This window comes from Ictidomys tridecemlineatus, chromosome 2 (assembly GCF_052094955.1).
Source record: "Ictidomys tridecemlineatus isolate mIctTri1 chromosome 2, mIctTri1.hap1, whole genome shotgun sequence".
Taxonomy (NCBI): Eukaryota; Metazoa; Chordata; class Mammalia; order Rodentia; family Sciuridae; genus Ictidomys; species Ictidomys tridecemlineatus.
The window spans coordinates 50,250,445-50,277,372 of NC_135478.1; the positions used below are offsets into that span (position 1 = coordinate 50,250,445).

At 40.4% G+C, this 26,928-nt stretch overlaps 1 protein-coding gene across 18 annotated transcripts in view; it reads right to left on the reverse strand.

Moving 5' to 3' along the window:
• Window positions 1–1,646: 1,646 nt before the first annotated feature.
• Fhit (fragile histidine triad diadenosine triphosphatase) overlaps window positions 1,647–26,928 on the reverse strand; it is a 1,362,797-nt gene continuing 1,337,515 nt past the window's right edge. For all 18 annotated transcript variants that reach the window (XM_078038558.1, XM_078038544.1, XM_078038546.1 and 15 more), the window contains one exon: window positions 1,647–1,959. The gene's annotated coding sequence lies outside the window, so the exon portion shown is untranslated. The remainder of the gene's footprint in view (window positions 1,960–26,928) is intronic.

Below are 26,928 nucleotides of genomic sequence, written 5' to 3' on the forward strand. Positions count from 1 at the left end.
TCGTCTCACTCCTGTTAGAATGGCAATTACCAAAAACATAAGCAATGATTAATATTAATATAATAATATTATCAATAATATTAATATTGGCAAGGATGTGGGGAAGAGGGTACACTCTGCAAATTAGTGTGACCTCTCTGGAAAGCAGTATGGTGACCCCTCAAAAAAACTAGGAATTGATCCACCATTTGACCTAGTTATCCCACTCTTTGGTATATAGCCAAAGGATTTAAAATCAGCATATTCAGTGACACAGTCACGTCAATGTTTATAGAAACGCAATTCACAATAGCTAAGCTATGGAATCAACCTAGGTGCCCCTCAACAGATGAATGGGTAAAGAAATTGTGGCATATATACACAGTGGAATATTACTGAGCCATAAAGAAGAATGATTTTGATATTTGCTGATGAATTTCAGGATCTGGAGACTGTCATGCTGAGTGAAATAAGCCAATCCCCCAAACCAAAGGTGGAATTTATTCTCTGATATGTAGAAGCTAACCCGTGATAAGAGTTGGGGTGGGGAGAATAGAAGTTTAGAGCATTAGTGAAAGGAGAAGGTAGGGGTTTGGGGGATAGGAATAGGAAAGACAGTAGAAAGAATCTGACATAACTTTCCTGTGGACGTTTATGAGTACACCACAGTGAATCCCACCATTGGGACCCTGATTAAGATGTATTTCATGCAGGTATAATTTTATCAAAATGGACAGTCCTCTGTCCTATATAACTGAACCAATTAAAAAATCTACTGTTCCCTCCCCACATAAAGATACCCAGGAGAGATGGGGGGGTGAGAGAGAGAGAAGAGGAGGAATGTGATGACAGGGACAGAGACTGACAGGACTCTAGGAAACACCAAGGATGCCACTCATGGGCAGCAGCTAGGAGAGAGGCGTAGGATGGGTTCTCCCCCAGAGCCTGTGGGGCAGCATGTCTCTGATGGATTCTGTTTTTTTTTTTTTTTTTTTTACCTCCCGAACTGTGGAAAGATTAAGGTGTTGTTGTAAGCCACCCAGTTTCTGGTAACTTGTTCAGGAATGACAGGAAACTAATGTGACTAATACTGGTGATGGGGTTGGAGTTGGGGAGTGGCCCATAAGCCTAAGGAGATTCTCAAAGACATTTTTAGAAAAATCCTGTTTACAGGAACTTGTAGCTATGCTGTCGATGTGTTTTTTTCTTTCTATAGAAACTCTAATCCCTTTTTATAAATATGCCAGAGGAAAGAAAAAGCCCACCTCCATCCTATTTCCCTAAAAATTGAAAAATTATGGGCCAGGGGCATGCCTCCTCAACCCATATCAGAAGCTTTCTCCGTTCCCCCTAACTTTCCTACCACCCAGCAGCTCAGCTCAATGTAGAACGTGTGCATCTGTATCCTGAACCTAATTTTGCCCTCTGAAGCTCTCCGGACCTTGCTTCTCTGCACTGAGGGCAAGAGGAAAAACATAACCCAGGAAAAGTTGTCCATTTCTTATTCTATTATCTGTCCTACCAAAATGGAAACACTCTGAATCTTATCTCCGCCGTAACAAACTCTTGGGTCACAGGAAGCCAACTAGCTCCAAGAGATCACCTTCCTCAGTGGTGCCTCTCAGAGGCCCCGAAACATCCATTTTTAAGTCAGCCGGCACATGAGATAAATATTTTAAGGACCATTTTATTTTCACCCAGGCTAAGGGACAATTTAGAAACGTTCTATTCTAAGTACAGAGCGTGAAGAGAAACGCGTGGCAAGGTTGTGGATGCCACGGTTTTGAAGCCAGCCTGCCAGTCATCATGATTGAAACATAACCCCAGTGGCTTCCACGAGTGCAATAAAATGCTTCGCAAAAGGTTGCAGAATCGCAGGATGTAATAAAGTCTGCTTAGCTTCATTTCCAATGCCGCGGAGTCCTAGAGAACGAGGCCCATTTCCTTATGCCTTGGGATTTGTTTGAGTTACTTTCATGCCTGGAAATGACAGAACATAAAAACAGACATTTAGTTAGAACCAGTAGCATTTTTTTTTTTTTTTGAGTCACGGCAATAAACAAAATATAAGTTTGTTTACTGCTAATCGGTTGGATTGCCGTTAACATTTTATGAGAGGTCATATTTATGTGGCACATTCCATGAAATAGATAGATTCCAGCCCTGCTGATGCCTAGACTGGCTGGGTCCCCACGTTTTCTGTGTCCTCTGCCCACAGTCTATGCCTTCAAGGTCAGCAGCATGGTGCTTGAAGAATCTGTGTTGTTGATAAAAAGCTTATATACAAATGAAACCAATCCAGACCTATGTTTGTTATTGGGTAAGAATGGGTTCTCCAGCAGCCATTGTCAGAATTACTTGCTGAGCTTGTTAAAAACAGAACCCTGTGCCCCACATCCTGACTTAGCAGTTCTGGGGAGAGGCCCAGAAATCTGTTTTGTTTCCTTTTTTTGGTACTGGGGATGGAACCCAGGGGCTCTCAACCACTGAGACACATCCCCAGACATTTTTCATATTTTATTGAGAGACAGAGCGCCTCATTAAATTGCTGAGTCTGGCTTTGAACTTGCTATCCTCCTGCCTCAGCCTCCCAAGCCACTGGGATTACAGGTGTGCACCAGTGCACCCAGCAGGAATCTGTGTTTTTAAACAATCTCTTCAGGGGAGTCTGGGGAGCTTAGCCCAGGGGCTTGGGGAATTATGGAACCTCCACACTGCAAGCAGAATCAGCTCTGCCTCAAGGCCAAGCAGTGTATCCTTATGCATATAGGCCAGGCCTACAATAATTTCTACTCACAAAGTTAAAAAGTGAGGGTAATATCCTTTCATTTTGCAAGAAAATCAGACAATTTCTTGGTGGTATGATGGTGTAGTGGCCCACACCATTTCATAGCTCCAAACCCACCTCTCTGTTGCAGCCTTAACTTCTAGGCCTCTATTACTGGGCACAGTAGGTTCTGCCCCTGCTTGCCTCCTAGCTCACAGTGGAGTAATTACAAAAATAAATAAATAAATAAAGTAGGAGTGAGGAGAAAGATGAAGACATTATGGGTTATATTTCATAAAATTGGGGGAAGATTGAAAGAAAAGGCACTAGGAGAATTTTGGAGCATCTACCATGTGTGTGACAAATGAAGAGATTTTTGAGAAATATTGTTGAGAAGCACAAGTAGATTTCCTCTTCAGAGTTTCCAAGGGATTTCAGAAAATATTTAAATTGCTTTTCACATATTGCCTGCCATTTGTGGCTTGGTGTGCAGCACTACAGCCACGGATCTGAGAAGCTGTGGTGTGAAGACCCTGCTTGCTTCAAGGGTGTAGCTCACGGACATCCTCAACCTGGGCCCACTCAGATCCACCTTGGGGAGGACATGCACCTCTAGTACATGGAGAAAGAGCCCAGTGAGCCCAGCATTAGGCTTTTCCTACAATGTAGTAACAGTGAAGAGCAGGCCATCTCTTTGAATTGCACCTAGTCCATTTGGGAATCTAGAACATAGATGCTGGGTCATGTCTGCTTCTGAACCACACTAGGAAGGTCTTTTCTGAGCTCAGGATGTCCTCCTTTGAGGCCTGCTGGTAGCCGTAGTGAGAAGTGGACCGTGGACTGTATGTAGCAGCCAGTTGGCCCCTCTGGGAGAAGGGGACCTGTCTTACTCCCATTTGACAGTAGGATCATCCCCTATTGTGCCCAGTGCCACCCATCTTGCCTGGAGATACAGGTCATCTTCCCATCATTCATCATTGCCCTTGTCCTTGAACAATATTGACTTTGAGTCAGAGGCGCCTGAACAGGACTGAAAATGGATGTGCCCTTTCTATCCTTTCTATCTGCCTTGCCTGTCTACAGCAGATTTATGTCGTTCAACACAGCTTTTATGTCCAAATGTCTGCCTAGCTCCTTAGAGCTCTGCCTGTGCAGTTTTGTTTGCCCATCTGGCCTGGAGGCTCATGAGAAACACAGTCTTCCTTTCATGCCAGAGCACACCGGAAGAATGTGTTGTGCTTTGGGTGAAAAGGTGAGAGTGTGAAGTCCAGGCATCTCACTTCCTAGCTGGTCATCCCTAGACAGGGTGAATGCATCTCGCAGGTGCTTTAGAGAGTTCAGCGACACAAGCGCTCACAGCCATGCCTGGGGCATGATAACGTCCCTGTGTGTTGGCGTCTCTGGTTGTCATTATCATTATTTCTTCCAGTGTCATAGCAAGAGAAGACTTAGGACTTGGTTACACAGGGAATTATTCTGCAGCAGGGCCATGTGCTCACCTACTAGTTTGATTTCTTACACAAGGTGCCCTTCTAAATATCTGTAGTTTCCTTTAATATCAGAGTTAAAATTGAAGGGGTGCTAAATTGAAAAGACTAACATTAAACAGAGACATGAGATGGGAGGGAAAGGGAGAGAAAAGGGAAATTGCATGGAAATGAAGGGAGACCCTCATTGCTATACAAAATTTCATATAAGAGGTTGTGAGGGGAATGGGAAAATAAACAAGGAGAGTAATGAATTACAGTAGATGGGGTAGAGAGAGAAGATGGGAGGGGAGGGGAGGGGGGATAGTAGGGGATAGGAAAGGTAGCAAAATACAACAATTACTAATTGGGCATTATGTAAAATTGTGGATGTGTAACCGACGTGATTCTGCAATCTGCATTTGGGGTAAAATTGGGAGTTCATAACCCACTTCAATCTAATGTATGAAATATGATATGTCAAGAGCTTTGTAATGTTGTGAACAACCAATAAAAAAAAGAATAAAAAAAATAAAAAATAAATAAATTGAAGGACATCTGGGCATCATCAATGAAAGGATTTACTGAGATGTAAATAAGGTTTCCAGGAAAGTATGAGTAGGTGAATGAGAATGGTTCTGTCCTCAGGGTGCTTCCAATCCATATCACACATAGCCAGGTGAGCAGGTGGGCCAGAACATGTGGGCCTTTCACTGTGATCGCCGGAGATTTGATCTCTGTGAACAAACATGCTTGAGAATTTTCCATTATTTCCAAGTTCTGAATGGACATAGTGCAGATTAACTGCCCTCCTTCCCCGTCTGCCATCACCAGCAATATGCTCGGAGAATTATAGGTAACATCTTTGAATTAGAATAAAAAAATACAATGTCTGATGAAGGAACTTCTGGCTATTTATTTTCTTTTTTATTAATCTGCCACTATATCTATTTCTTTTTTTATTTAATTATTAAGGTATATTGTACAAATTCATGGGATTCACTGTGATATTTCCATACTTGCGTCCATGGGTCCACCCTTCTTCCACACTGATCTGCCAGTCCCTCTTCTACTTTTAGATCCTTTTCTTTTTAGTTTCCACATATATGCAAGAGAACCTGATATGCCTGTGTTGGTGTCTACCTTGTTTCACTTAACATGGTGTCCTTGGTACCTCCATTCATTTTGCTGCAAATGGCAGAGTTTTATTCCATTATTACCATATTCATTCACTTGCTGATAGGCATTGATTCCATATCCTAGCTATTGTGAAAGGTGCTACAGTAAACATGGGCATCAGGTATCTCTTTTGTAGGCTGATTTCATTTCTTTTGGATATATATACCCAGGAATGGGATAGTTGGATCGTATGGTCATTCTTTCAGGTTTTTGAAAATCCTCCGTACTGTGCTACTTTATATTCCCACCAGGAGTGTACATGGGCTCTTTTTTCTCCACATCCTCTTCAGAATTTTTTATATATTTTTTTGCAAAAGCCATTCCAATTGGTGTGAGGTGGAACTTCACGATTTTGATTTTGATTTCCCTGATGGCTGATGATTTTGAAATTTTTTTCCATATATTTATTGGCCAGTTGTATTTCTTTTGAGAAGTGTTTATTCAATTTATTTGCCCATTTTGAATCTTTTTTTTGTTGTTATGTGTTTTGAGTTCTTTCTGGCTATTAATCCACTGCTGATGAGTAGCTGGTAAGTGTATACCGCCATTCTCAATTCTTGCTGTTTTTTCTTGTGCTTTTGGGACCCTAACCAGAAAATGCTTGCTTCTACCAGTATCTTAAAAGTGTTCCCCACTATGTTTTCCTCTAGTAGTTTCAGGTCTTACATTAAGGTCTTTGATCTATTTTGAGTTGATTGTTGTTTTATAGGGGTGAGATGGGGGTCAAGTTTAGATCTTCCGCATGTGGATATCCAATTTCTCCAGCATTATTCGGCGAAGAGGCTGTCATTTCTTTAAGGCATGTTTTTGGCCCTTTTAGTGGGAATCAGTTGACTGTAGACAGTGGGCTTACTTCTGGATTCTGGATTCTGTTCCATTGGTCTACGTGTCTTTATGCCAATACCATGCTGTTTTTACTACTCTGGCTCTATGTTGTGTCTTAGCATCAGGTATTATAATGCCTCCAGCTTTGCTCTTTTTGTTCAAAATTGCTTTGCCTATGTGAGATTTTTAGTACTTCCATACAAATTTTGGGATTTTTTTTTTCCTGTGAAGAAGGTCATTGGTGTCTTGATGGGGATTGCTTGACTCTGTAGATCACTTTGAGTAGAATGGAAATTTCAACAACATCAAAACAGTGTTCTATGAACATGGGAGGTCTTTCCACCTTTCAGTGTCTCCTCAATTTCTTTCTTCAGTGTTTTGTAATTTTCATGTTGGAGATCTCTTATATCTGTAGGATCATCCCTACTTTTTTATTTCTTTTTAAGTGTGAATGGCTATTCCAAAAGGAATTGCTTTCTTTCTCAGCAGTCATCATTGGCATGTAGAAAAGCAACCTGTTTTTGTGTGTCGCTTCTGTATCCTGTTACTTTATTGAGTTCATTTATCAATATTTAGAAGTCTTTTGGTGTAGTCTTTAGACTTTTCTATATGTAAATTCATATCATCTGCAAACAGGGATAATTTTACTTCCTCCAATCCTATGTGTGTGCCTTTTGTTTCTTTCTCTTGCCTAATTACTCTGGCTAAAATTTCTAGTACTCTATTGGATAAGAGTGGTGAGAATAGATACGCTTGTCTTGTTCCCAGTCTTAGAAGAAATGCTTTCAGCTTTCCCCCCTCCAATGTGAGGTTGTCTGTGGGTCTGTCATATATAGCCTTTATTATGTTGAGGTGTGATCCTTCTATACCTAATTTATTCTGGGCTTTTATCATGAAGCCATGTTGGATTTTTTCAAATGCTTTTTTGCATCTATTGAGATGATTGTATGATTTTTATCTTTCATTCTATTTATGTGATGTAAATAAGTCTTGAGTAAGGACCATAACCTCTTCATTCATCTCTCTTCGAAAGCTACAGGAAAGTCTTTGAAGTTGTTTGGTGTTTTCTTGTATTATTTAATGGCTACAGGGTAAAATCAAAGGGGCCAGTCCCAGCTGGGGTCCATATGAATGAACCCTGCTGACTTTTCCTTGAACTTGCAAGCGTCACTGTGCTAGACAGCTTTCCATTGTTGAAACAAATGTCTGAGAAAATCAAATTGTAAAGAGGCAAGATTTATTTTGGCTCATAGTTTAGAGGTTCTAGTCCCTGATCAATTGGACCTACTGCTTTGGGCCAATGTTGGCATATCACAGTGAGGGTGTGAGGCAGAGCAAAGACAGTTGCCTCATGGCTGGGAAGTGAAAATGAGGATGTGAACAGGGTCCCATAATTCCCTTCAAGCCTATCCCCAGCCCAGAGACCAAAAAACCTCCCTCTAGGCCCATTTCTTAAATGGCCCACTACCTCCCAGACAGCCCAGGCTGGGGACCAAGTCTTTAGCACAGGGGCTTTTAAAAAATACTCCAGCTCCAAACCACAGCAGGCACCAAGCTCCTTAAAGTCCTTCTCCACGAGATCGGTTTGCATGCCAGACAAAGCCTTCTTACTTCAGTTTCCCCAGCATCATTTGGTGAAGAGGCTATCATTTCTTTAAGGCACGTTTTTGGCCCTTTTAGTGGGAATCAGTTGACTGTAGACAGTGGGCTTACTTCTGAATTCTCTGTTCTGTTCCATTGGTCTACGTGTCTTTATGCCAATACCATGCTGTTTTTACTGCTCTGGCTCTATGGTGTGTCTTAGCATCAGGGCTTATGATACCTCCAGCTTTGCTCTTTTGGTTCAAAATTGCTTTGCAATTTGCAAATGAGGGAGGCTGCTACTTCAAACTACCAGAGCCGCAGCAAAAGAGGGCCTTTTATGAAGCTGAGAAAATAGAACAGTGTCTCCCTTTTTCTGTAGGTGAACCTGGACGGGCATTGCCCTCAGTCGATAGGACTTGGTTGAATGCGGAAGGAAGGCTTAGGACCATAAAAACACACCTGGCCTTCCTTCTTTAAGGTTGTGTTTCTACACTTGGCTGCTCATTGGAATCAATTAGGGGCATTATAAGAAGAAAAAATGTGCTATGCTGCCATCTCACCCCTAGAGATTCTGATCAACTGGTTCTGGGTGTGCCTGGGCCTCTGGAGCAAATCGTTGAACTTGGTGGTGATGAAACACAGGCCTGCCTCCCTCTTGATCCTCTTCCAAAGTAAATTTCCAATGCAGTGCTCCAAATGCTCAGAAACCATCCTGATGTGACAGTCAGATTTCAGTTACAGACTCAACTTCCAGTAAGGTTGTCCTCACTCTTAGTGGAACTACATGAAGGGGACCATTGTTATCTTTCAAAGGTAGTGTCCCTTGCCCATGAGGATTAAGGTGACCTTTTTTTGTTTCCATACCAGGGATGACACAGAAATGATCTTAAAATGAAGGAACCACACTCACCAATAACACAAAGCCGAGGGACTAACATGAAACTTCTCTTTGACAAGTCTCTCCACTTAAAAGTAACTCGACTTAGTTCCTAGGAGGCTAGGGAGACGGGCAGAGCAGCCACGAAAGTCATTCTGATCCCATGGAAAACAAGGTGAGCAATTTTCTAAGGGCAGGCACCCCTGACCTCTGCTTTTCAGCTTTTTCTTAATAAACTGGTCTCAGAAATTGGACCACAAAAGCCGCAGGTGGCAATGTCTTACAGTAAGTGGGTAAAGGAAGAAGGTGAGGGAGAAATGGCAAGGATCAGAGAACCACTCTGATTGTATCTCTGAGGCAATGCAATTATTCCATCTAGAGAGAGGAGGGGGTTACCCCCAAGTACAGCAGCCAGAAATCTAGCAGGGTGGAGAGGGACTCCAGACAGCAGGGCAACTCCCCACCCATTTTTCTAACTCAAACCTATTCCTCTGTGGCAAGCCGCACATGCTGATAACATTTTCTCACTTCCTGCAGTAAGAAAGCGTTAATTAACTTCCTGTTAAACAGGGTCCACGTCCCCAATCCACTGTGTCGCCTCCTTGGGGGCACACAAAGTAGCTCTGGATATCCCATGGCCAGTCCCCTGGGCTCAGGGTATAGACATCTGATCTCCAACAAGATTGGGGCTCACCCCTAGCTTGGCCTTTAGAGTGACCCCAAATTTAGCTTTGTCAGTTTTCTCTTGGAAGGGACAAATTGAATTCTAAGGATTGCAAGCACACAAGAAAAGACGATTCTCCAAGTTTGTTGCCGTGAGTCATTTCTCCTGGCCCCACTGGACTTGACCCCTCTGCAAAGGAAACTGCAGACACTTTGAACTTGATTATAGAATGAGGAGGTAGAACAGGGCAAACCCATTGCTAGAAAACATATGCTGATACTTGGGTATTTTCCTGAGACCCACTTTAAGCCAATAAGACTCTTTGTTCTGTTTGCTATTTACATCCCCCTTTCTCTCTGTCTGTGCCCAGGCCCAGCAAGGACTCTCTCCCATGGGACTTGTGAGAGCACACTTTATTTGTCTCCAAATCTTCAGCTGATATTACTCTGATCTGCAACACAGTCAAAATGAAAAAAGGATTACTTTGTATTTACTTGCATCTTTCATGAGAGAAACTAATTTTGAGAAAGTCCCTACAATAGAAAACACTTTTCCTTCCTTCAGACCCTGCAGATGGACAAAGGAAAAGCTAAAAGACATGCACGCTCTGTCATTTGCTTTCTCTGACAGCGTCGTCTTATCATGCTTTTGAGGGTGACCTTCCTCCAGCACATTCCTAAGCTCTAGCCCGAACTCTTCTCTTATAATAGAATTTAGAGCTGAGCACGGAGCAGGCTACCTTTGATAATTAATGGCTCTGAGAGTTTGCTGAGTGTGTTATTTAATTAATGGCACTTGTGTCTGGAGTGTGTACAACTCTGTAGTTGAATAGAAGGCGTATTTGCTGAAGGATTATAGACGCATACTCAAAGATCATTACATTGCGAATTTGTTGGGGTTCAGCACTTTTTAACAGCCTAATGGAGTTATTATATGTATTTTTTTTTCTTCTTCACCATTTAAAAGTTACTGATGTTGGTGTCATTATATTCTTTCTGCTTGATATGTGAGTCCAGATTACAATCCAAAAATATCTTTGAGCTCATGGATAAAAGTCTATTACCTGGAATATGACCTTCCATCAAAAAATCGAAAGAAGAAATCTTAAATGTTGTATATTGAATGTGAAATGGATGATCAGATAAGATATGGTCAACTTCAGTTCCTCACAAAGAGGCCAACCTGAAGTTTGATCAAATTCTATTTGGGACCAAAATCTCAAGGGTTGGAAAGTGGCAAGAAAACACAGTTGTAGGCTACCAGCAGAGAGAGTACTTCACACCAGCATGCTTATCTTAAGATGCTGTTGCCTAGAATGAAATGCAATAGGGCACAGTGGGTCATAGACAGAAGCCTTCTAGACTCCTCATACCATCTAGAAGCCTCCTCACGGGAGTCTCCACAGCCTTGTCTCTTTTATGTTCAGAAAGAAACCACAAACATAAAATGCCTTGATATAAGCTGTACTGTCTTTACTCTGTGTATCTGGGCCAGATATGTCTCCTCTCTGGACCACAGTGAGACAGTTTTGTTCTTTGTAAAACACTAACTTGTATTATATGGTCTTTGAACTCTGCTCTCATCCAAAGATGCTCAGGTCTAATTTTTCTCAGGAGGAACACCAAAATTGACAACACCACTGTCAGCAGAGATATTTGATCACTTGCTTTTGAGGCCTGAGGGTTATGTTGTCCCATAACAGACCCCCAAGACTATGGAGGAGGCTAGAGAGCCAACCCATTCTCTAAAGCCCATCCAGATCACCCAGGAGATGGAGTAGAGCCAGCGGCCTGGATAGAAGGAAACAGGGGTGCTACTTTAGGTTGGGCACTTGGGGAAGGCCTTTCTGAGCAGGTGACATTTGAGTTAAAACATGAATGGAAGAAAGGAGATGGGAACGTTCTAGGCAGAAGGGGACAGGAAGTCCTGTAAGAGGTGTGAGTTGGGGACATTGCTTGATGTGATCCAGTCACAGAAAGCAGGAAGGTTAGAGCAGAGAGTGTGGGGAATGGACCCGGCAGGTGAGCTTGTTCCCTTACTGTGACCTTCAGGGCCTCATGGGATCAGGGCCTTGCTGACTCTGCAAAGTGCACTGGAGGGACAAGACCTGGCTCCATTTAAAGGATCGTAATCTTTACACATTTTTTCTTTTACTGCGATCGTCATCTTGTGTGACCTTGGGTGAATTTGAGGATATACACATGTATTTGAAGAGTCATAGTCAACAGTTTATGTATGATGTTCTCTATACAGAAGTGACATTTTTAATTGCAGTATTATGCCTTGTTAGAATGAGGAGAGTTAGTAGATTCAATTGAAAACACTTTAAAATTTTTGCACTATTTTTATTTCCATGGAGTTGCATTCTTTGAAAAGTTTAAATTAAAGCTGACCTTACAAAAAATTTTCCATGTAAAAGAAAAAAAAAAGTGCTTTGATTGGCAATGGATCCTTAAGAGTAAGGAAGCAAGACTTTGATAGAGATATCAAAGATAAAGGCTGATTTTCTGTTAGGCATACTCTTTTATTATAAACGGATAATTCCAGGATCTTCAGGAATCACCAGGGAGATGGGATAAGAAGGGTAAGAGTCCTACCAGCAACCCAGAGCTCCATAGAGCCAAGACTGGCCCGCTGCCTGTTCGAAGGCTCCCCTTTCTTGTAACTGTGACTCTGGTTTATCATTTCTAATCAAAAAGTGATTTGAGCAACATCACGGGCTTTCATTGCTTCACGGTAATACCCCGACCGTCAATTTTCAGCTCAGAATGCCAGCAGTTCTAAATTTTTGCAGGCCTCAGTGGATCAAGATATGGAGCTTTAGCAGAGGAAAACTGGTAAGAAAATCTAATTAAATTCAAAGTCATTTTTGTCTGTCTTAAAGGAATGAAAATGATCTGCCAGTTTTTATGGACCTTCTTGACCTAAAGATATCTGCTGGCGGGAAGAGAATCCTCAATTGGGTTCTTTTAATGCTTTAATTATTGCACGATCTATCATCTTAGGCACTGACTTGCACTCTTTGAAAAATCTCTTAAATACCCATTAAAATCGATTGGCTAATCCTGGACCATGAGGTGGCTCTTGGAGGGCATGTAATTGTGTGTGTGGGCATGGGGCAAGGGTTAGACATGACTGACAAAAAGTCAACTATTTTATGGTAGGATAAGGGAACGAAATCATTTTGGTCACAGATATGGGTGACATTGCACTGCCGACTTGCCCAGGACTCAGTTCCATACCTGCTTGCTCTTACACTGGACTCACTCCTTCAGACTGACCATTAGCTCCTACAGGGCACAGGTGACTTTACCTACTATGCCATAGATGGTATTTGGCTCCAAATGAGAAGATCACAAAACATTGTTAGTTGAATTCTAGAACATCAAGGTTCAAATCTTCTATAGGAAGGCCAACAATCTATGCCCCTGTTGTAGCCAAGGCTCATTTGCTAACAAGTAAGGGAACCCTATATGAAATTCACTGCTGGATAAAAAGTGACTTACTGCCCTATTAATTATGAAGAATTGATGGACGTTGGAATTTAGACAGATGACTCTCTTCCCCTCTCTACTCTTGTCTCCTTTTACTCTACTGAATGTCCCTACTTCTGGCTTCTCCAAGAGATAAGCAGGATGATTTCTAACCTCCAGTTCTCATGGCCCTTCTGTGTTCACACACCCACCAGTAGTGAAGGACTCTGATTGGCCAGGCTGGGGTCACATGCCCAGAGCCATGGTCTTTGGCTGGGATTGATTTGACAGTTCCAAATTCAAATGTCAACAACATCCCCTGGTTATGTTGACTGGATCAAATGACCAACACCAAGACCCCAAGGATGAGGATCACCAAATGCTGGCTTTGTTTCTGAAGTTAGATCAGAAGCGCAAGTACGCTGTAATATCAAACTTCCTTGGCTAATTCTTGCCTTCCATTAGCTAGAGTTGACACAGGGGAGGATGTTTCTAAACAGAGATCTGTCAGTTTTAGTGCAAAGGTACATTGGGCTCCAAAGTCAGACTTCTTAGACTTGAACCTTGATCTCTACATATAACATGAGAGTCCATGGGCAAGTCACATAGCTCTAGCCTTCAACCTCAGTTTCTGCTTCTGAAAACAAGGTGACACTAGAGAGATGTTGTGGGGTTTAATTGATATGAAATCTAGAAAGTGATTGGCATAAGTTGCCTGGGGTAGGCTCTCCTTAAGTGGCATCATTAAGAATTATTGTTAATAATGAAATGCCCTCTCTGCAGTGGTCTCTGTTATTCCCTTCCTGAAATAAAGATCTGGTTGGTGGCTAATGTGGCCTCTGAAAGTCAGGGAGGCTGGCCAGGAGGAGGGAAATTGACTCTGATGTGCAAGCAGTGTGTCTGTAAAGATTACTGGCAGCAATTAATTCTTTTTGTGTTTAAGTCTATTGTGGAATAATTGAATATCCAGCCAGCAATTAGATCGCACATTAAAGTCAGTCCCATTCTTCCCTGTTATTTTTCCCTTAATTTAAGAATTTTCATTTATCTTATTTTTTTTGTCCTCTTTATGGTAAAATATAACACACAGACAGGAAAATGAAGATGATATATTTACAGTTTGCAGGATCAATATAAAGTCAACACACATATCACCTCCCATGGCCAGGAACAGAACAATGTCAGTCCCCTTCCAACCCTTCTACCCCAGTCCAAGTTCCTCTCCAAAATCATAACCCTGTTCCTGCCTCCCCGCCAAAGGTGACCATTGGCCGGACTTTTATGCCAATTTGCTTCCTTGCTTTCCCTTATAATTTTGCCATCGACATAAATATATTTCTCAGCACTATAATTTAATTTTGCCTGTTTTGGAACTTTATGTGAGGGCAATTACACAGTATGTATTCTATTATGTGTTTCTGTTGTTCCACGTTCTTGCAAACACTTGATACAGTCAGTTCTTTCAAACTCTGACTATAGTGGTGGGTGGATTTGGTATTTCATCGTGCTTTAAGTTACATTTCCCCGGTTGGCTAAAGATTATCTGCCATTTCAATACCTATTTTTTTGTGAAGTGCCCAAACAAGTTCTTTTGTAGTTTCTGTGGGGTTGTTGGCTTTTCTTTAGTGATTTTTAAAGTGTTTTTGTTATTGTTATTGTCACAGTTTTAAAATTATCTTCTGGACACTGCTCTTTTGTTGGTTATATAAGGTGGCAAATAATTTCTCTAGTTTGGGACTTGTTCTTTCTCTTTTTTTTTAACTGGTTCTTTTTAGTTATATAGGACAGTAGAATCTATTTTGATATATTTATACAAGAATAGACTATATCTTATTCTAATTAGGATCCCAGTCTTGTGGAGGTACAAGATGTTGAGATTCACTGTGGTGTATTCATATATGTACATAGGAAAATTGTGTCCGATTCATTCCACTATCTTTTCTATTCCTTTCCCACCTCCTTCCCTTTCATTCTCCTTTGTTTACTCCACTGAACTTCTATTGTTTCCCCCACCCCTCTTACTGTAGTTTAGCTTCCACATATTGGAGAAAACATTTGAACTTTGTGTTTTTTGGAGATTGGCTTATTTCACTTAGCATGATAATCTCCGGACCCATACGTTTACCAGTGAATGTCATAAAGTTATTCTTTATGGCTGAATCATATTCTGTTGTGTACATATACCACAATTTATTTATCCATTCACCCGTTGATGAGTATCTAGGTTGTTTCTATAGCTTAACTATTGTGAATTTCTCTTTCTTCACAGTGTTTTTGGTTTGTTGTTGTTGGTGGTGGTGGTGGTTATGTATGTTTGTTTCGTTTGGTACTGGGGATTGAACCCAGGGGTGCTTTACCACTGCGACATCCCCAGTCCTTTTTTGTTTTGAGACAGGGTCTTGCTAAGTTGCTTAGGGTCTCATTAAGTTGCCTATGCTGGCCTCAAACTTGGAGTTCTCCTGCCTCAGCTTCCCAAATTGCTGGGGTTATAGGCTTGTACCATGGCACCCAGCTTCATGGTGTTTTTTGATGAACAGAAGTTCTTATTTTGAATGCGATCTAATCTATGAATCTATTTTTTCATAGTAGTGTTTCTTGTGTCCTGGTTTAAAAGTCTTTCCCTATAGCAATATCATGAAGATACTCAGCTAAACTGTCTTCAAAGCTTTATTGTTTAATACTTCACATTTTGAATTATAATCCACCTGGAGCCAACCTGTGCATATGATGAGGTAGAAGTTCATTTTATTAGTTTTCCATATCGAAATTATTTTTTTGGGGGGGGGGCATACCAGTGATTGAACTCAGGGCATTCGCCCTCGCCCACTGAGCCACATCCCCAACCCTATTTTGTATTTAAAGACAGGATGTCACTGAGTTGCTTAGCACCTTGCTTTTGCTGAGACCAGCTTTGAACTCGCCATCCTCCTGCCTCAGCCTCCAGAGCCACTGGGATTACAGGCATGCATCATCCTGCCTGGCTTCCCAGAAAGATTTATTGAAAAGACTCATCTTTCCCCAGAGCTCTCTGATGTCATTTTTATCTTATGTATTCATATATGTCTGGATCTGTTCCTGGGTATTTTATTTTGTTCCCATCAGTCTACTACTAATCCTGGACCAGTACCTCTTATTCTGTAGCCTAGTAGAGGAAGCCTTTCAATGTTTCTAATCTTGTTCTTTGAAGAACCTCTGACTACATTTCCATAAGCATTTTGAATCAACTTGTCAGTTTTCACAAGAATCAAACGTAGAAGGAATTTAAATCTGAATTGCACTGAATTTATAGGTCAATTTGAGGAAAACTGAGTTTTTATGAAATCAAGTCATTCATCATTTAATTTATCTTTAATGCCCCTGAAAAACACTGTATAGTTTCTGTCTAGGAGATTACATATCTTTAATTATTCCTGGGCATCCGATTTCTGATGTTTCTATAAATGGTGACTTTAAAATTTCTCACTTTCTAGCTGTTGTGACTGATACAGGGAAAATGAAAACTTATATTTAGAGACCTTCACACATTTACTGATTAATAATCTAATTGCTTCTCATAGCTTCTTTTGGATTTTCGGTATACATCATCATATTGTGCACAAATCAAAACAGTTTATTCCTTCCTTTCTAACCCTTCTATCTCTTATTTATTGTTCCTGCATTAGCTGCACTGGCTGGCACCCTGAGAATGTTGTGAAATTGACATGTTACCTGTGACTATTCTGATCTCATTTATAATCTCAGATGAACAGTGCTCAACATTTCACCCTTAAGTATTAAATTCCTTTCTAATTTCCTGAGAACTTTTGTATTTATTGTTTGATGTTTAATGAGATGGATAATTTTTATCTGTGATTACTGAGATGACCCTATCATTTTCTCCTTGATTTATCTGGGGAAAGAGATGATTTGACAGTCTGAAGTGAGAAGTTGTATTGTTCGTTGTATTATTCTTTTCATAAATGGTGTGTGTGTGTGTCCAACAGCAATATTTTAGGACTTTGTCCTGTGTTTCCACATGCAGTCATTCTATAGATTTCTGTATTGTTGGCTTCTTTATTTTGGTACTAGAAATTGAATCCAGGAATGCTATGATACTGACCTACATCCCTAACCCTTTCTATTTTTTGAGACAGGGTCTTCCTAAGTTGCCTAGGCCATTTTGTTAGGTTCATTTGCAAGGTAGCTCATAAAACAAATTGGGCAGTGAAAGAGTTTTATTCCTTTCTGCTTTCCCATTCCGTCAGAATTTGAGTAAAATTCTTACTTATTTCTCCATTGTGTGGTGGAATTCACCAGTAAGCCTGTGGATACCTGATGATTTATTTGTTGCAAGGATTTTAATGAAAGTTCAATTTCTTTGGTATCAAAATATTCATATTTTCTTTTTCACTTTAGTCAGTTTAGGTAAATTACTATTTTCTAGAAAATTATCTATTTGATCCAAATTTTTAAATGGATTGCTCTTAAGTTATTCATCATATGCTCTGATTTTTAGTGACTGAAATATCTGTACAGAAGTTTGTCTCTTTGTTTTTGACATTGATTTTCTGTGGTTTTTCTTTTTGAAGACATATTTTATTTCATTAATCCTTTCAATTACACCCGTGTTTTCTATTTTACTACTTCTTTAACATCTCTATTTAATTTTGATCACTCTTAACTTTTCTATAATGATGTTTAGTAGATTAACTCTTAGCTATTATTTTCTTCAATAAATACATCTCAGTCATAATTAAAAGTTAATTGCCAATCCAAAATAGCTAAATTATAAAATTATGGAATCAGCCCAGATGCCCATCAATAGATGAATGGGTTTAGAAATTGTGATATGTATATACAATGGAGTTCCACTCAGCCATTAAAAAAGAATGAAATTTTGGCATTTGCTGGTAAATTGATAGAAATATAGAATATCATGCAAAATGAAATAAGTCAAACTCAAAGGTTGAATGTTCTCTTATATGCAGAAGCTAGAGTACAATAAAGGAAAGAGGGAGGGAGGGATAGGATAATATAAAGAACCAATAAAATACAATTGAATATGTGAGTGAAAGGAAGTCATGTTAAGTAGGAGAGGGAGGACAGAAAAGGGGGAATCATGAACTGAAATCGATTTCCATGCCTGTGTGAGTTTGTCGAGATGAACCCAAGTACTATAAAGCATTACTATAAAGCTCTAATTTTAAAAAATGGATAAATTTCTAAAAAATTAATTATCCTCAAAACACACCTTTATCCACAAGTTTTAGTTTTCTTTATTAGGATCAAAAAGTTTCTAATTCCTATTGGATTTTTTTTTTCTTGAGAATTCCCCTTATATGAATTGGTTGGTAACAAATTCTCTCAGCTTTATCAGAAAATGTTTCTCATGTACATGCATTGTTAGCTTTCCAATGCTGTATCAAATATCTGAGATAATGAACTTTTATTTTGGCTCACAATTACAGTCCAAGATAAATTGGCCCAGGTGCTTTGGGGCCTGTGGGGGTGCAGTACAGAGTCTGTGGGGGAACCAAGGCCACTTTCCTTATGGCAGGGAAATGAAAGAGGAAGAGGAAGAGACCAGGGTCCTATACTCAGTGATCTAAAACTAGGACCCCCATTCCAGTTGTGCCAAAGTGGGGACTAAGCCCTTAAAGCATGGGCTTTTTTTAAAAAAAAATTTATTTCTTTATTTTTGCATTACAATTCTGCTTTTAGAGGACATTTCATACCCAAAGTATGGCATTCATGAAAAATCTGTTAGCTGCTTATGGATATCTAGGTTGGTAGTTATTTTCTTTTGATTCTTCAGAAACATCAGTCTGTGGACTTCTGATTTTCACAGTTTTTGTTTTTGTCTTTAACTTTTAGTCTATTTTTCCATTGAAATTTAGTGCCCCCACACACTCTCTAAAATCAAATATTTATCTCTTTGCCTTTGAGGTGCTCTGCTTTTATCATGATATGTGTGAATGAGGATCTTCATTACCCTATTCTGGTCTTGATGTGCTCTTGAATTCTGGAGTAGCAGATTTGGCCAGTTTTGAAAATAGTCTCAGGTGTTATTTCTTTAACTATAACGTCTACTGAAACTGTTATTTCTCTCCCCTTTCTTTTTCATCCTCTTTAGATAGCATGCTCTTTCATGACCTTTTTGGTTATGAAAAATGTGCTGCTAAATTCATTCATTGGGTGAATGTATTTTTATTTAATTTAATTTTTTTTTTTGGTACTGGGGATTGAACCCAGGGGCACTTAACATTGAGCCACATCCCCGCCCTTTTTTATATTTTATTTATTTAGTGACAGGATCTCGCTAAGTTGCTGAACCTGGCTTTGAACTTGAGATCCTCCTGACTTAGCTTCCCCAGCCACTGGGATTATAGGCATATGCCACTGTACCTAGCAAGAGTTGATGTATTTTTAGTTCTCAGATTTCTGTTTTGGTTCTTTTTCTTATGATTTATGCCTTATAAAAAATAGATTAAAGATTTCTGCTGAATTCTTGTGTCTTTTATCTATAAACAAATTTAAATATAGTTATTTTAATATCTAATTCCAATTTCTAGATAAAACCCTGTGAATCACATCATATTTGTAAACAACTGAAATTTATTTCTCATTGTTCTGGGGGCTGGGAAGTCCAATATCAAGTCATAGTAACACTGGTTCATTTTGAGACTTCTTCTTTGGGCTTGTAGGTGGCCGCCATATTGCTGTGCCATCACATGACCCTTCTTTGAGCACACAGGGGAAATCCGATGTCTCTTCTCATAAAGGCACTGACTCCATCATGGAGGTGCCGTGCTTTTGATGTGGTCTTAACCTACTCACATCCCAGAGTCCCTGCCTCCTAACACCATCACATGGGGGTTGGGGCTTCAACATATGATTTCTGGGGGTGGGACACAGCATTCAGGACATCAAAACTTGGTCCCTTGTGTGTGTGTGTGTGTGTATGTGCCTAGGCATTAGCACACACACATACTGGGCATTCTGCTCAGAAACGAATTGCAGAAATAATTTAAGATCTTGAGTTGGTATTTTCTTCCATAGAGAATTTTTCTTCTGCCAAGAATCTAATGGACTAGCAATTAGGGATTACCTTAATTCAATTTCCAGGAATAAGTATTTTTTTTTATTCTGTCTACACGATATGAAGTTGGGCAGCAGTTGGTGTGAGGGCTGGCTTACATCTGGCTCACTCTTTTTTATTTTTGTTCCAATATGTTTATTATAGCACTATTTATTATCATAATAAGTGAAAATAATAAAAATGTCCAATAACAAAGGACTGCTTTTATATGTTAAGGGATCTGGCTCACTCTTATTTCAAGGGTATAACTCTCCTAGATTTTGAACTCTCACCCAGGTGTAGAGGTTTTACAAATACTCTATTGTTGGCCGAATCTCTCTGCTTCTTTAAGACTGACAGATGCCCTCAGTGGAAAAGTGGCCCCAAATGTTGGGCTCATCTCTCTAATCTGAACTGAACTTCCCTGTGTCTTGGTCTTGTAGTTTTTTGTTTTTTGTACCAGAGATTGAACTCAGGAGCACTTGCCCACTGAGCCCCATCCCTATTTTGTACTTTATTTAGAGACAGGGTCTCACTGAGTTGCTTAGAGCCTCACTTTTGCTGAGGCTGGCTTTGAAATCCTGATCCTCCTGCCTCAGCCTCCCAGGCCTCTGGGATTACAGGAGTGTGCCACTGTATGTTTTTGCTATTTGTTAATAATAATCTTGAAAAAGGTTAGAAGTATTATTATGTAAAGTTTTTCTAGTTGAATACAGGAGGAGGTTTGAGTCAAATTTTTGGTCTGTCATACTTTTCTCAGGATCCTTACAAAACTCTAATGTTCATTTTATCAGTCTCTTCTCTTCTAAGCACATTCTAGAAAGCTCTGTGTAAAGCACAAGACAAGCCTTGCCCCAAAGGAGGCTGTTCCTACCACTAGAAGTTTTCCTCTTGGATCTAGAATAGAAGTAAGTCCAGGCCTGTGTTAGAGGTGCAGGATGGTAGTAATACTGAACTGAAATGGCCAGGTCAGTATAATGGGGTTTGGGGAAGGAAAGAAGGGGTGGTAGGTATTCATCCCTTGAAGGAGTTTGGGCCTAAGAAAGTACAGATTTATTTCTAGATTGGCATCTACAGCACTCTTCCCTAGTCTTTATATGGCTCTTATCCTCTTCAGATAGCATGCTCTGAAGGAGTATAGATGGAAAAGAGGTTATCTGGAAGAAGAAGAGAGGACACTTAATGTGGACTTGGACTGGGGTCTAATTTTACTAATTACCCTCCTGGAACAGTTGGTGACAGTTTAATTCTCAAGATGTTCTTTTCTTAGCCCTTCCCTCTCTTTTCCTCATTGTTTTCAGACTATATTTTAATAAATAAGATACAGTCTCAGTTGCCTGTCACTCATGAATTAGGAGAGCACACTAAACTCTTTGAGAATCATTGGTGAAGTATTAAAACCACCCTGCACTAATACTCCAGGTTGCCTGCATGAGCGCTTGAATGACACCCCAGCGTGTCAAAATAATGGAGCACTTCCTATGTCAGAGATGGCTGAGGGACATCATAGGCACAGGATCCAGTGAGGTGCTGATGTTTATATATTAGCTATTGCTAAGCGATGGGGTCAAAGAGTATTCGTGTGAATTCTCTTCATAGTAACCTCCCGTGGTCTCTAGAAGAGCCCTTCTTCCCACTTTCCTTTGTGTCAGAGATGAAGACAAATCAGTTCACTGGAAGGAGAAGACTGTATAGAAAAGAGTGGAGAAAACTGAGAACGAAAAAAAAAATATCTTGAGAGTGAAAAATTTTAGTGTAGAAGGTTTTTATCATAAAAGGCTCTAGAGGAATGTGAGATAAGGATGATGATAATAGGCTTTTTGCAAGATGCAAGTAAATAACTCCCAAATTCGAGATATTTTTGGCTATGAGGGTTACATTTTTCTGAAAAGAACTCTGTGGATGGATGGGCTGTGTCATTCTAAGATTCATAAGGGTTAAAATTAACTTGGAGAAACCAATAATTTCTAGTACCAGTAGAAGAGTTCTCTGGATTCTCCAGCTATCAAGGGCCTATGGAGATCTTTTGCCTAAGCTATTAGGTCCATGTTAGAGAAAACTGAATCTTAGCCAAACATTTTAAAAATGATCCCACTAAACTAAATTCTCATTTTGAACTTTGAGATAGATTAGCTCATAGAATAGATACAAAGGGAAGTTGGTTTTTACAACCAACTCCAGTATAGCTGGAGTTGTAAAATAAATCATTTTGTGGGTCACTAGATTTGATACTTTCTAAAGTTTCCACAATTCTATGGTTTATCATTCTCTACTTAAGCCATAGGGACCTGGTTTGTACTTATGTCAGTCAAGAAACAGAATCTTTAATTCCTTGCTATTGAGAACAAGTTCTCCAAATGTATTCCTAACAGAATGAGGAGAACAGCAGCACAATCCAGTAGAAACAGGGGCCACAGGGCTCCCTGGGTCTTTCTCATCAGTGCTGAGAAGGTTAGATTATTTCTCAAGCTGATAGGTGGATTTCAGAGGTACAATTTACAGACCAAAGCATGTCTGCAACCTATCCTTTCTCATCCATCTTGACTGTCCATGATTACCAGTGGCTAAAATTATGATGGTTTAAAAAAAAAAACCCAGTGTCCAAATTTTCCTCAACAGTACATCTATAAGGACTAATAACGTTGTTTTGGGCTGACTCAGTTGCTTTGAAATTGCTCTGCTCTGTTACAAGCAAATGAGAGGCAACCAATTATCTGTAAAATAACCACACACACCGAGGAGAGTTTGATGAATTACAAATGAACTCTGCTGACACAACAGGGTGTAGAAACCTGTCCTGCTCTGATTTCCCATCAGAGTTAGGTGATGCTTGCATATTTGATGACATATCCCTCTCAATTCCATTTGGAACAAGGAGAGGACTTTCCCCACGGGTACACACACCACTGCTTTAAAATTAAGCAGGAAACCTACCGCCAGTGTGTCAAAGGCAGACCATCCGAGTGTGACATGCCTGCATAAAGAGTTACCGTCCTCCAGGAAGGAGGCAAGGTTAGGTAAGAAATGGAGATCCAGTGTCTTCTAATGTGATTTAGAAAGAGCCATCGCAAAAACCCCTCTCCCGGAAGTCAGCCCAGTGTGGGGAGCCAATGCATTAATTCACCTAGGCAGAGAGTAGATGCTGGTTCCTGGAAGCACAGGCTTTGGCAACCTCGCCAGGGATCTGTCAGGTGGGCAGGGAGGAGGGAGATGCAGCTTCATTCAGCAACCAGTGGCCCTCTCTGGGCACAGCAAAGGCCGTGTCCGTTTTTCACTACTGCTGAATCAGAAACTGATTCAAAGTCCTTTTCTGCTAGCCCAGGGATAGTAGAAGGTGGCTAAGACACCAAGACCTCCGCCCAGGTTAAATGGGAAGGCAGAGCGAATTCCCCTAACTGATGTGCATGCCGTGATAGCTTCAAGAGGCTGAGGAGAGAGCTTATAGTTCTGGGATGTTTCTCTTTATGGTCCTAATGGCACTCAAGTCATCCTGAGGATTAGTCTGGGTTCATACATAAAGAAGATGCAGAGCCAGGAGGATTGCGAGTTCAAAGCCAGCCACAGAGAGGCACTGAGCAACTGGGTGAAACCCTGTCTGTAAATAAAATCCAAACTAGTGCTGGGGATGTGGCTCGGGGATTGAACTCAGGGGCACTCAACCACTAATACTACCACCCTCCCCCCACCAAAAAAAAAAATAGATCCAGAACAGGGGTTTTTACTTATCACCGTTGCTAGGTATAACCCAAAGCAAGCAGACAGTGACTCTTTGCCTCTTGGAGTTCTTTTTTGGGTGTAGGGATTCTTCTCTGGAGTCCTGTGGTTTGTAAGGTACACTCTGGGCAAGCCAAGTGTTAAAAGCAAATCCCAGAAGATGCTCAGCTTGGAGACTGAGTGTGCCCCCAGGATTGGGGGAGGCAGTGAGCTGTGGTGTATACTTCATGCCTGGTGACAAAATGGTGACCCAGTATCCCTAGGAAGGTTGACTCTTGGATTTCCCCCATGCACCCTGTATTCTCAGCATGTCTAGTTGAAGGAAGGAAGGACTGGCTCAGTGGTTGGAATAGTCTAGAGTTCTCTTGCTCCGGATTTCACTTCCAACCTCCGTTACTGTTTTTCCAAAGATGGGAATCATATGCCTGTTTAATTTTAGGTGACCTACACTGATCTCTGTATAGGTCATTCTCTTTTTATCCTTCTGAATAGGTCAAGTGGAGAGTCTCAGGTTCGTGCTGAAATTAAATGCCTCTCTGAGAGTGGCCCGCCCGCCTCACTTTCTAACAAAGAGAAAATAACTTCAGTCCTGATGACTACCAGCGTGCTGGAATTTTACCAGCACAGTTTTATTTTTATTATTACTATATTTTCATGCTTAACTTCTAATTACAAGTAGTTTTTTTTCATCAAGGCTAAGATACACAGTTTAAGACTAATGTACCCAAACTTAAAAAGTGAATCAGGTAAATGATGCCCTTGGTGATCTTCTATGACAAAATGCATGCAATTTGGGAACCCCTGAACCTGCCCAAGGTTGCATTTCTTGACCATGAGTTCAGATGGTAGAGAACAGAGGGAGGAGGGCAGCCTGGTTGGAATCAGTAAAGTCAATGTTGGGGGAATCTGGGCCATTTTGATTCCTGGTACCTGGATACAGCATGAAGGGAGGCAGGGGTCACAGAGGGGACCTTACAGGGAAGCCAGAGAGACCAGCAGATAAGATAAAAATCCTAAAAAAATGTTTGAGGGGTCCTAGGAAAGGGAGAAGGGACTGGCTGGAAGAGGGAGCTCTTTAAGCAAAGTGAGCAGTACAAAGATCAGGAAATGGCCTTTGGGTTAGACAGCCTAGGCCCACCATGTACCTTAGAATAACACTTAACATCACAGAGCCTTGGTTTTCTCTTCACTGGCAACACAGGATTATCATAGAATCTGTCAGTAAGAATTGGCTTTAGTCATCCATGCTGGGCTGTGCCCCATCCTGTCAGCTCCTATGTGTGGAGAATCATCTGGTCTTGCAGAGCAAGTGCCAAGTCTTTGAACTTGCTCTGCCTAAGACTGACTTGCTCCTGAGGGTACGATCAGGATAGCTGGGAGAGGCCAAGTTGATCTGAATTTCAGATAAATAATGGATTTTAAAAAAAATTTATTGCTCTGTTTAGTAAAAAAATTTCAATATTCCATGAACCATTTAACACTGTATAAAAATTCAGTGTGTAGAGGCATTTTGAAAAGGGAAGTTAGGTGGGTGTGAAAGAAGATGAGGAATAACCTAAGGACCAAGTTTCTGTCCCCCTTTGTCTCTAGAGGGAGGTATATTCATCCATGCAGGTAAAGGGGATGTTCTTGGTAAAATTGAAGGACCCTAAGTGTAAGTCCCTGGTCTCTAAGGTGCTAACTAAATCCCCACAGCTCAGGAGGTCATTAGTTTGGTCTATAAACAACACCCTTAAAGAGAGATACAAATATCTGTTAATTTAAAAACACACAGGCAGGCTTGACAGTAGCTTGTAGGATATTTCTTAGGGTGAATGTCTTTCTGGCAAGACTCATAAGACAAATGGCTTTACCTGGAAGATAGGAGATGTCAGGCCTCAGGGCAAGACAGAAGCAAAATCAGGTTGTAAGTTTAAATCTTCTTAAAACATCTAGAAAATGCATTCAAATATAGACCCTTAGAGTTCAGCAAGCCCCAGGAAAAACCTAGAGCCTTCTTGGCTCTGCCTGAAAATACCCATTATATAGGTAACTCAGAAAACAATTTCAGCCTAGAAAGTCAAGCCTGAACATCTGTGACCCCCATTTGAACAGGGCACTCCAAAATGACATGTTCTCTTTCAAAGGCGGTATTCTGAGAGGAGAATAGAAAGAGGTTTGTAGTCATGCCCATAGACCAAAGTTCATTTTATCGGTCCTTTTTTTTTTCTTTTTTTTTTTTAAGAAAGAAGATGAACAGTGGAAAAGGTTAAAAATAATATATGAAAGACAGCTTTTGCTACACCATGCTCTGTGCCTTCAGGCAACTAAGTGCAGAGCTGACACACAGATGACAGGGAGAATGAAATGAGCTTTCTAGATGCAAGTGCCTGAGCCTTCACCACAATTGCACAGAACTTGGAGGGGAGGAACTCTGGGGTCTCTAAGTACTTTGAGAAGGGGGTTGGGGAGAGAAAGGACAAGAAATGCACATAGATTTTAAATTATCTAATAAAACTTCCATTTTGAAGTAAAAACAGACGTTCCCTCTTACATGCAGGGGTTATTTTACAGTATCTGCCCCAAGTAGATGTCTAAAGCCTGAGATAGCATATATGGAGTTTGATACTATGTTTTTCCTCTGTATATATACCTAGGATAGTTTAATGTATAAATCAGATACATTAAGGCATTAACAAAAATGAATAAAACAATTATAAAAATACACTATATTAAAAGTTATGTGGGGGTTGTGGCTCAGTGGTAGGACACTTGCCTAGCTCGTGTGAGGCACTTGGTTAGATCCTCAGCACCACATAAAAATAAAGGTATTGTGTCTGCCTACAACTAAAAATTAAAAAAAAAAGTTAGGTGAATATTAACTCTCTCAAAATATCTTATTGTACTAGACTTGTGATGCTACTTAAAGGAAGCACTCTGCAGCATTCCTCAAGAGTCACTTAAACATTGGAAAGTTTATCTGACAACTCTGATGTGACTAACAGGAGGGTAGTGTATACTGTGTGGATAAGTTAGAAATGTTTTTCGTCTCGGGGGAGATAGAGCAGGAGGGCATGCAATGTAAAATTTATGAATGGCTTATTTCTGCAATTTTCCATCTAATATTTTTGCACTGTAGTTGAGGGAGGGTAACTAAAACTAGGGAAAGCAAAACCCTGGGTAAGGTGCAATGTATTGTTTTCCAGCCAAAATCATGACTACTAAGTGGTTGGCAAAACTTTATACAATTCAATTGCTACCAGTATTTGCTCAATAATTTTGTTTTAAATTAGTATCTGCTCCAACAACTTATAAACAGGCTAAAGGAAGAAGCATCTAATTCTAAAAGGAAAAAGAATTATTT